A 12,038-nucleotide genomic window follows, 5' to 3' on the forward strand; every position below is an offset into this window, starting at 1 on the left:
TCTAAAATTACCAAGATGCAAATAACCAGTGATCTTCTGATATCATGTATCTATGAGGTTGTCCATTCAGTTTGCGATCGTGAACCCAAACCTGTTTAGAGAAACTACAGCTGTTTATAAGCCCACCCCTGACACTAGCAATTGGCTGAAGTAGCCAAGAAAAATGCCACCATTGCCAATGGAATGATGCTCAGGCACTTTGGTCAATTACTGTCACTTTAGTCTGTGGACTAACCACAGTGTCTGCCCGCTTATCAGCGGAGCCTATTTACACATACTTGTAGTGTTCGCCCACGACACAGGAAACCGAGAACTTCAGCTATCAAGGACACACAGGCGAGGGTTGTGGACGGTACTGATGGTCAAGCCACAAACTCGGTGCAAGGCCCTTTCTGAGGATGGCCTTAAGAAAAAGGTCTATGGGTGGGTGCGGCCATATTTTCAGAAGGAGGGACGTGAATCCCTACCTAACCCAGAGTCTGCGCTGGAAATGGGCAATTTTACCTGGTGGCTGCTCCAGAAATTCCAAGCGTTAGCCCCACCATCCACAACATTAGCTGTAACGGATCAATTTTTTTTTTGCCCCAAATTGTTCCTCTCTAGAAATAATCCACTCTTAAGTCTAGAACTTCTAATATTAGGCAGGCCTTTGGATCTTTCTACATGTTACAAAGCAAAATGCTTACTGGGACCAGTAATTTATTAGCTGTTTTTGTTAGTAGAAATTAATTCATCAGGAAGACTGATCAAAAAGCCATTGATTTTCCAGCTTGGGAGCAAGAAACTGGTACCAAGCACTGTAAAAAGAATACTGAAAGAAAAGTGGGCTCTGAGATAAAGTTCTGAGAAAAATCAATTTTACCCATGACCTATATACTAAAAGGAAAGTTGTTTGCTTGACGGTCAATAAATAAATGTCAAAGCCAGGGAAGACGCAAGGAGACAATCTTACCTCTGGGATAAAACAGACGTGTAATAAAATGATTTGCCCAGGCGGGAGTTTAAGGGCCCCAGGAAATGTTTGGCCATATAGAAAAACTTCTTATTTCCAATTATGTAGGAGAAGAGGAGGGTATATCATTTCTCTACAAAGTCTCCAAAACAGCATCTTTTGGGGTTTTTTCTTAATAAAGCTTCATGATAAAAAGCAACTATCTTAATAATTACATGGATTTACTTATAGACACCATTATCAAGGTATAAATTTAAATCCGGAAACTCACCACTGGAATGAATATCATAAAAATATTCCCTTCCTTCTTTAATTCTAGTATCAATTCATTTTAGATCCAGTTAAACAGGGTAATTTTAAAGTAATGGAAATTAAGTGGTATTTGCTGATTAAAAAACAAGATATTATTCAAGATCGTTTCTACTCCTTAGACTTGTCTTATTAGTGCTGACTTAGATATATGCTTAGTGTCTTGGGGTATTAGGTAATACATCAGGCCAAGAGGAAGGCCCCAAATAGATAAAAACTTTAACTTCTGCCTTCACATACCCTTTTCCTTAGAATTCTGTAGCTTGGAGAAGATTTTATTGTCGCCTGGATCATGAAGTTCAATTTTGCCTTGAAATTGTTCCATGGGCCAGTGCTGGTAATTGTGTTAAAAGAAACTGAACTCATAAAGAGTATGGCTAGAATGGGAGAGATTTTTGTTTTTAACTTTTCATCTTTTTCATATACACTGTATGAATGTTCTGAAATCTTTACAAGTTACACGTAAAAAAAAAAGTGTTCCAAACAGGAAGCAGTTATAAGTAAAAGCAGAATTTGTGAAACTTGTCCCACTAAAGGGAAAGTGATCAAACTTCCCATTTTCTTACACGATGGCCTAGACCTGAACCTTAGTGCCTAGACTGAAATATATTCTTTGCGTGATAGTATTTTAAAGCTGAAAATGATGGCACTTGTCGGTTCTTAATCAAGGTCTCATTACCAATGCCAATTTTCAGCCTTGACAACAACCATGTCGAACAGCCATAATTCGTAGTGATCTGCAAATGCTCATCGTAAGTTACAGGAGGACTTTTTAAGTGTGAGATAATGATATTTGTGCTTTTTTATCATTGTTATTATTATTTATTATTATTATAACCCCAAACACTCTGCAAAACAAGATGCGATTTGTGCTCAGATTATTAGCTTTTCTATCCTCAACCCTCAAACAAGAAAAAAAAAACATGCTGATAATTTCCACGAGAATATGAAATATTGTTGAATTTACAGAGGGGGTAATCTAGAAGAATCATAGTTAGATAATACTGATAGCTTAGTGAATGACATAAGCATGCAAATACTTGAGAAAAAAAGTACAAAAGGACTAAAGTCAATATGATTCTAATTAGAAATCCTGACTGGGGTATTTCTAGACATGCATTATGTGTCTAACTCATAGATAAGTCATTAAAAGTTCTTTAGGATTTTGCTTCTCCACCTGTCATAGTCCAAACACAAATAGCTGGGCTATTGGCTTATCATAAGAAGCTTTTATGACAAAGACATTTGTTCGGAACTAGATGTCTGAAATGATGCCTCTGTAACAAAGAATGCTTTACACCCCTGGAACCCGCCTGGAAGGAACAGAGAGAACAGCTCAGTTGGACAAGTGGGCATGCAGGATATTCACACTGACGACTTGGTAATCAGAATGACTTGAGGTGGAGACCGAGAGGCAGTAGATGGCTGTATAAAGAATGTTTGCCAGTGCAATAAAGTATTGCAAACAGTGAACTGAAAGGCATACTATCATGGGGACAAAGGGGGTAGGATGAGGAGAGAAGAGAGAATAACTTTCCATAAACTTAGGCATTTGGCATAGACTTAGCAGTCAATCATTCAACAATATTTTACATAGTATAGGAAACTGCAAAAACAGTTGTTACAAAGGAGTTATTCTTCAAGTCTTGCAGAACACTGCAATGCATTTTGGTATGCTTTAGTAAGTAGTTCTTGAGGTTGAAAGTGTCATAAATTCAGTCATAGCAGAGCTAGGACAGAGCTGCTGAGTAAAAGGAAGAGAAGAGGAGTTGGTCTGTTCTAAGTTACTGTGGACTGGGTGTCCGTTATGAAGCCATGATATGAATGAGCCTGAATCAATAGATTCAACCACTTTAGGCATCTGTTAGGTTTTCCATTCTCCAGTATTAGAACTCATTCCTAGCTGAGGTAGGACTTCTCATTTTTCCTAGTTCAGCTGGGAGAGAATATGGGTGAACAGAGTTGCAGGGAAAGAAAATGTTACTTAAAATGTCCCACGAAGCCCTGGCTGGTGTAGCTTAGTGGATTGAGCATGGGCTGCGAACCAAAGTGTCGCAGGTTCGATTCCCAGTCAGGGCACGTGCCTGGGTTGCAGGCCATGACCCCCAGCAACCGCACATTGATGTTGCTCTCTTTCTTTCTCCTTCCCTTCCCTCTCTAAAAATAAATAAATAAATAAATCTTAAAAAAAATAAATACACATTGATTTTTTTAAAAAATGTCCCACGAAAGAGGAATAAATGATGTCACACTCACAAACTAAGAGCTACAGACATACTTAATATATCCTCTCCATTTAACAATAGTAATGATGACTATCAATAATTAGATATAACCTTACATTTCCCCTAAGTCCTTCCAGAACTTAAATGTCATTATTAGCCAAAGCAGATCAGTGCTTACAGAAAAGAAAAAATAATGACATCTATATTGTGGCTATATTCCTCCCTGTTCCCAGGGCTCCCCAGAGATGGCTTTAGTTCTTGTGAATTTTAGTGATTACCCGCATTCCAACACTCCCCGTCAGTATCACCAGCCTGACCTCTCTTAGGAGGCTTAGATGCTTGAAGCCATTTTTCTGCACAAATCCAAGTGAATGACCACGGGTACCCCAAATGCAGTATGTCTTCCCCCTCAACATGCTTCAGCACTGTCATACCTCATTTCAATTTTGGGGACCACTATTCATTCATCTATTGCTTCCTAAACTAACAATTGAGACTTTATAAACATTTCTCCTTTCTCCTAATAGCGGATCAATGTCACTCATCAATTTCTCTAATCTGACTTTTCTTCTCTAATGTTATAATCTCTGACCTAATTTCAGGCCTTTTTTATTATCTACTTCTAACTGACCTCTTCACAGTTGTAACCCCCTTAAATTGATCTTCCTCTTTATTATCACAATACTGCATTACAACCACCCACTTTACCAGTTTTCACTGAAATTATCTGCTCATGGATTCTCTCTACCACACCAGATGTTAGGTCCCCTGAGATCAGGAACTATGTCTTATTCATCTATGGAATCCAAATACCAACTATGATGCGGATACATAAAAGGTACTTTAAGAATTTTTTTAAAGATTTTATTTATTTATTTTTAGAGAGGGAAGGGAGGGAGAAAAAGAGAGAGAGAGGGAGAGAGAGAGAGAAACATTAATGTGTGGTTGCTGGGGGCCGTGGCCTGCAACCCAGGCGTGTGCCCTGACTGGGAATTGAACCTGCGATGCTTTGGTTCACAGCCCGCACTCAATCCACTGAGCTACGCCAGCCGGGGCAAGAATTTTTAATAAAAATTCAGCTATATAAAATTATACCAGAGACCACATTGTTATTATGAGTTTTAATATGATGAGCAAATCTTTTATTGTAATTAAATAACACTGTCAACTTCCACATAACTAACTTGACATTTTCTCTAAATCTGATGCTATCCAAGTAGAATTTGTGCTCTCCAACGGATACCAATAATTCTTGGGTTTCTTATTTTTATCTTTTGGATCAAGAGACCATGCAGAATAACATGTCAATGGTAGGAAAGACAGTTTTGAACTATTTCTTTAAGCCTCCTATTCCAAGTTCTACACAATTTTAGAAAACTCGGTTCCTGAAAAGTAAGACAAATAAAACATGTGAGTCCTGGTTATGAAATACGATGATGCAAACACTTCATCTTTCTTTAAATATAGAGTTGACATTTATGATTTTGAATTATTCCCTTGTTGACATTTATGATTTTGAATTATTCCCTAACTCTTTTGAGTTAGTTGGATGCCTATGCCTGTAGATTTGTAAATATTTACTGTCGTGACTTGAAGAATCAACATTACTACTCGAGAGTAATTACACTGTACCTCGAGGCTCTGTTTCACTCTCACCCTAAGCCAACACCTTCCATGAACTAAAGGACACAAATCTCATGTCTGGTTCCTATCATAAGTCTACTTTAACATTCAAATTATACTTTCAGAGAGTGAAAAACCATGGGTGGTCAGAACCATGAAAACCACACTTGATTACAAAAACGGTGGGGCACCAGGAAGAAGAACATTATAATTCAAGGAAAATTCATCTTCACAGCAACTTAGTCATTATCCTATAGTTGTTTTGCAGAGAAAAACCACAACGTAGAACTCAAAGACATCGTTACAGCTGGCCACGGAACATGTGCGCACCAGGTTTTCTCCGAGTCTGCAGAGGATACCAAGCCCGCAGGTTGGTGTTCACTTTTGCTATTAGAGGGGAAAAAAGCCAGACAGGGGTCCTCAGCTTTCATGTTTCATCAAGCCCTCACCTTTACCCAGGGATACCCTCTGTAATCTCAAGCAGAATGAATTCTCATCAAGCATGGACATTGCTGGGGAGTGCAGAGCACACCTTGATTAAGGAGGTGTCCAGGAGCAGTGCTACTGAGTTATGCATTCTACTTTGTTTGCTTGGTTTCTCCAGGAGGTAAGTGAACAATTAAAACCTAACAAGGGAGATATGGGGAGACCTTGTAGGTCCATTTCAAAGCAACTAGCACCTGATGACAATCTAGTGTGGTCCAGAGAGAAAAGCAAAATCCAGATTGCTCATTCCAATAGATCACTACTACAGTCTTCACCAACCAGCACCTGTTTCCAGCTGAAGGCTGAAGAATTGGTCTTTCTCATATGATGTTCTATTTATTTATGCCTGTTTCATTATGGACTAACCCTTAGTTACGGATATTTGAGTATTTCCATTCAAGCATTTTTGCTAAGGTATTGTTACAGTCTTCTGTACTGTTTCTAATAGAAGCTCTTACCTCCAAACCCTGAAAGGCAACACTTGATAACAGGTTTGCTGACCTTAGAAAGATTAAAGTCAAAGATGGAATTGGGACAGGATAGGAACAGAGGCTAGGAATAACAGGTTCTGCATAGTTAGTTGTGGTAACTAGCTTTATTTTACTCAAGGAAATAAGAAATTAGCAAACAGGTTCACCAAGAAATGAAACAATAAGCAAATGCTCCCGCACTTCCCAGCACTGGGGAGAAAACATTCACAGGCTCAAGTCAGTCCAAGCAGACACCTGAGTCAATACTCAGAAGCTCTTGATCTTGGAGAAGGTTTCCATTTGTTTTAAGTACTAAGAGATTCCTAGTTTTTCTTTTCCTCCTGGAAAATCTAATTTTGTCCTACATTTTCAATATTTTGACATGTCCAAAAACATTTATCAACAGTATACTTGTTCATGACAAAAGCATATTTTGAAGAATAGACCATAAGAACTGAATAACCTTTTTAACAAAGCTTAGGCTGCAAGGTTCTTGCCTAAGTTAGATTGGACAAATAGAATACAAAGCAAATTTTGGTTTTTCTAATTAGTTTTGTTCTGGTGTATCTCTCAGGCCAGGTCGAAGACACAGTTTCATTTTTCTGAGCAAGTAAAAGAGAGACGCAAGAAGAAAGCCTACTGGGTTGACCCCAAGATTACCGTAAAAATAAATGTGTGTGTTACAGAAAGAACACTAAAATCTTGTGTACTTTTTCCTTAAGCCTTTTAAAATAAAAATGTTCCTCTTTTACCATCTATATAGTATTGTATTTCTCTCTTTTTCCTTTGTGAGCGGGTACATATATGCGTGTATATACACATACATATCAATACCCACAGATATCTCTCTATCCATATATCTATCTACTTACCGACCTAAATGGGTAAATCGGTACATAAAGGGAAGGAAGAGAGGAAAGAGACAAATAAAAAGAAGAAAGAAACTAAACATGTAAAAAAATTGTAAGTTACCCGGTTTAAAGCTGGACAACAGGGATATTGAGATAATCAGCATTTTTTTCTTGCACACAGGAGAAAATCAAGCTTTATGGAAACTAAATGCCATACTCACAGCTGTATTACTCAGCACTAACAGTATCATATTAGCAATGGACTTCTTAATGTTTTGAGGTAAAACTCACTAATTTATGACATCTAATCCACCTTCTCTGAAACTATTCCCAAAATTATGTGGGTGAGCCTTAATATCCCTGACTATAGTGTCACCTACTAAGAAAAGTAGTCTCTTCCTGAATTTCTGTGTATTAGACATTTGGCTTATGTGGCAACTACAACTTAATTTACTTTGATCTGTTATGTTATTATTTTTACAACTGTATTAACTACACTTTCACTACTATCTCTTAATTTGTGGTCCAGAATACCCATCAAACATCAAACGGATTGCGTGCCTGTATTTGTAGGATCACAGTGATGGAAGACAGCTGGAAGGGCATTTTGAGCAACTTTTCCCAGCACCAGCCCCGTCCCTACAACAACCACAGCTGGGGACGCTGCGCTTGGTCAGCTGTGGCCTCACCCAGTCCCTGCCACGGCTTCCCACGTGGTCTCTCCGGCCTCATTTTGGGCCCCTCTCCGGCCTGGCTTCCCCTCTCTGAACTCTTCTGCCAGCTCCCCGAGTGCACCGAGATCCTTCCCAGGTCAGGAACTTGGCAGGTGCTTTTGCTCTGTCTGGACTGTTCTCTCCCCGCTGTCCACCTGACTGGCCCCCAGACATCCTTCAGGTCTCAGCTGAGACACCGTCTCTGCAGACGGGCCCTCGTCACTGCCCCCGCCCCTCCTGCTTTCCATTTAAAGAAGTTGCTCCCAGTCACAGCAACTTCTCTTCTTTCCTTAACTTGAACTTTCTTTCAGTGTTGTCTTATCCTTCCTGGTTCGGAACACTATTTCTTTTCATTAGAAAGAAGAAGGAAGTAATAGACACTGAGTGATAACACTTTCTCTCACACCCACTAACTTCCTTACTCACTGCTTTGCTCTAAATGACACTAGGAGAATTCTTGGCTGTCCTTAGCATTTTTCCAAGTTTCAGCCAACTCTGGGCTGTAGTCTTCCTCACCCTGTGCTTACAGCTCTTCGAACACCTTTGTAAGTATTTCTCATTATGCATTCCTTTGTTCACTCATTCTACAAGCCATGTTAAAAATTGATTTTATTAAAGTCCCTATATCATATCATGAATTTCCCCAGTGGTATATGTCTCTTGGGATAATGTGAAATGCTGTCTCCAGATTTTTTAATCAGTTCACGTGAACTCCTTATTTTTAAGAACTCCATCTCCTATCAAACCTGCCAATGACTCCAAATTGCCACCTGCAATACCTCTTCCTGTCCTCATCTCACTCATCGTCCTAGCAACATCTGACACAACCGCCCTTTCCCTTTTGGGGGGGGGGGGAATGCTTCCTGGCTTGGACTCCAAGACAACACTTTGTCCTGGTTTACCTCCCACGATGCTGACGTTTTACTGGCTCCTTCCATGCAAAGTCTCTCAATGTTAGAAAAGCCAGAGCTTGGCCCTTAGGGCTCTACTTTTCTCCCTCTCTCTTTCTACTGTCTCTCCAGGTGATGTCCTCAAGGCCATGGCTCTGAATAGCATCTATGGACACTGGATTCCCAATTGTCTCTATTCGCCTGTGACTTCCTCCCAGCACTCCAGATTCTTACAACCAAACGCCCAATTTGGCCTTCCCACTTGGACACCTAAAAATACCTCAAAGGGCTGGAAAGGAAGTCTTCATTTTCCTTTCAAAGCCGCTTTTCTGCTAGCTTTATCCATCTTAGGAAATGGCTTTACCACCTACCCAGTATCTTCACTAAAAAACCTGATGATCATTTTGGTTCTTTCTTTCCTTCATTCCCACCCCTTATCCAATTAGTCAGCAAATCCTATCAGCTCTGCCTTCAAATACTGCCTGACTATCCACTTCCCTCTAGGAGAACATTGCTTCCTCTTGTTTTTACGTCACTGTCATTTCTGGTCTGCTGCAATTGCCTCCTGACTGCTCTCTGGTCTACTCTGGTCACCTCATAATACCTTCTCTTCAGTGAGGCCACGGGGCTGTTAAACAGATGGGCTTCCCGGACACTCTCCCTGACCACTGAATCCCACGTACCCTCCCTCCCCCCTCTCCCAGGTCATGCTCCCAATTACACTTTAAATATTTTGACTGCACTGAAGCTTACATAATTACTCATTTATTGATTGATGTAGGTGTTTAATTAGAGACACTTCTTAGCTATGTGCTAAGCAGAGTTTTATTCTCATTATCAGCACTCTGGACTGGTTTTCTTCATGTAAGGAGGGCTTGTGAGAAAAGCTTAATATTTAGAGAACATAAATAATGACTGCAAAGTGCATGAAACAAAGTAATACCCTCAACTCCATTTATGAGGCTCACAATAGGGTTTTATTGCCCTTAGTGATATTCCTACTTCCTACAACTATATAATAAACTTCAGCTCTCTATACACCTAATAATGAGTAAAAAATCATTTCCTTTTAGCTGCCATCTCTCAAAAGTGACATATTCGTCATGGAAAACAATTTGTTTGTCCTGTTTTTACTATAATTGCGTCCCTGCATCTGAACATTACAATTACTTGCTCAGGAGATGAACTATTGGTTAACCCTTCTTGATGAATGAATCAGCTCACGGTGCTGGGTTCACTGTGAGCTCAGTTTTATGTGACTAGTTGCTCTATGTTTCATGTTCTGCTGATCTGAAAATAAAAAAAAGTAAAATAAATAAAATAACCAGTCCAAAATTTCCCAGAGGTGGGAAAAGAGCAGATTTCTGTTCGGAAACACCTGGGGCTTTGGATGAGTTCCACTTTTCCAGAAGAGTGGTGAAATACGCGAAAAGCAAGCCAGACACCAGCAGATAATTTTAGTACAAGCTGGTGCGCCGAGGAGCTGAGCTGATGGACTCTCCTAGGGGAAACTTCCCCATCAGGTCAGATGCAGAATCCTGTGCCAGGAGTGGCCTATGAGAGGGCTGTGGTTGGCGTACATCTGACAGATTCCCTTTACACCTTCTTGGCAACTGTGAGAACAGGCCCATCCAGTTCATCTGCAATGTTTCATTTTCATTTTGAAAGCGAGGATGGTAACATTTTATGGGAGGCTGTAGTTAGTTCTTAAGCAGGAAAGCCTGATTAATAGCAAACTGTCTGTCAAGAATACCCTTGTTTGGTCATCCATAAGAATCCCCTCTTGCCTTCAAGAAGGACTGATCCCATCTGGGTAGAGGATTATGCTATGAAATTATGAAAAACATTTATGGAACATGGCTCTCACGTCATATTACAATTTGGACTTGATAGGAACTTGAAAAGTCAATAAGCTTAAATACCTGAGGCTATAATACTGAAGTCAAACTTTCTGTTAACTTTTCAAACTTAGAAATAGACAACCATATATATATATATATATATGAATATATATTTGAATATATATTTGTATATATATTCAAATATGCATCAATGTAACTGTTAAAACCAGCACACATTTTTCTTTTAAACATAACTAAGTCAAAATTCATAGTTATTATTATGTTAAATAATAATTTTGTTGCTACTCCTGAAATGACATGTTATTCATTTGGGCTTAATTTAACCATTTAAACAACTGGAATCTTATACCCTTAAATTTAGATCTTGAAATTAAAATTTAGTAGTAAACATGTTATAGGTATGTGAGTATAGCCAACATACATTTTTCCTAGGAAGGCAGCCCCTATCTGTAGCTAGCTAACTATACATTTCACCTGCTTCAACAGTTTTCAGTTAATGATGTTGTATTGGGTGGGAAACTATTGGAAGCTCCTACCGTGTTACCACTTGAACAATCAAACTCGCTCACCCTCTAGGAGGTGCAACACTTGGATCAGAATTTGAGGGGAAGAAACTGAGCAAAACATTGGAAGACACAAATTACTTTTGATTTCTTTGCAGGTTATTTCACCTGAGGAAGTGCAAAGGAATGTCCAGTCACTTGCTTGGCGTGCCTCACTAAATTACTCCTCCTCAAATGAAACTCTGAACAGCTTGTCTATTATTGTTATTACTAATTATTACTATTACTTATTATTATTATTAGGTTGTTGCTTGAGATACCAATGGAAGGAAACTGCTCTCCCAGTGCCCAGTTTTTTATCCCAACCAGCTGTTCGAAATGCAAATACTAAAAGGCAGCCAGCTAGCCCTCTGATGCCACCCTCGCGCACGGGGGACTCCGACCGGGATTTGGGCTGGAGCTGCGGCTCTGAGACGCTCACACACACACACACACAGCCGGGCTCCCCTCGCCTCTGCCGGCCTGCCGCTGCTCGTCCACGTCTCACTTCCTTTTGCAAGGCCAGCCGCAGAGAATACCCTGAGTGGGTGGGAACACGTTCCAGCAATAACAGCCCGGCTTCCCCAACTCACCAGCCTGCGAAGTTTCCTTTGCGCGAGGGCTGGGTGTCAGGTTTCAGAGGCTGCCCTCCCGGTCCCCAAGCCCTGGAACTCCTGAGCTTCCACGCCAGCAGCAGGCACACCGGATCTGCTCTACAGGGCGACCATCGCGGGGACAGCTCTTCACGTTCCCAACCTGTGGCTCAGGCTCGCTCCCGGCCCCTGCCTGTCGGGACGGCGAGTGGCAGGACCGGAGCACCACCCCTGAGCGCGCACTGCCGCCTGGATCTGGAGCGTGAGAGTGAGAGGAAGGCGTGTCTCCAGCCCCAACGCGGATGTGGATGTGCGGAGCTCACCTCGGGCCCACTCGGCGGTGACTCAGAGGTGCAGGGCTCCTGGTTCAGTTCCCCTCTGCGGAGCTTCAAACCCTGGCAGCAGCTCATTTTTATTCCTTTATTTTTCCCTGTTTTTTTTTTTTTTCTATCTTATTGAAAGAGCCCAGGGCACTGTGAGAACGGCTTCCAACGTTTTGCATTCCCCCCGCCCACCCCAGGA

General features: G+C 40.7%; 1 protein-coding gene across 2 annotated transcripts in view; it reads right to left on the bottom strand.

Annotated features, from left to right (window-relative positions):
• RAB27B (RAB27B, member RAS oncogene family) overlaps nt 1–12,038 on the bottom strand; it is a 125,506-nt gene that overhangs the window by 45,916 nt on the left and 67,552 nt on the right. Inside the window, exon 1 of one of the 2 annotated variants that reach the window (XM_028524228.2) lies at nt 11,517–11,827. The exons of the other annotated variant lie outside the window; for it this stretch is intronic. The gene's annotated coding sequence lies outside the window, so the exon portion shown is untranslated. Of the gene's footprint in view, nt 1–11,516; nt 11,828–12,038 lie in introns of those variants that run through there. 2 annotated transcript variants of the gene reach the window in all.

The sequence above is a fragment of the Phyllostomus discolor genome, chromosome 9 (genome assembly GCF_004126475.2).
Source record: "Phyllostomus discolor isolate MPI-MPIP mPhyDis1 chromosome 9, mPhyDis1.pri.v3, whole genome shotgun sequence".
NCBI classification, from domain to species: domain Eukaryota; kingdom Metazoa; phylum Chordata; class Mammalia; order Chiroptera; family Phyllostomidae; genus Phyllostomus; species Phyllostomus discolor.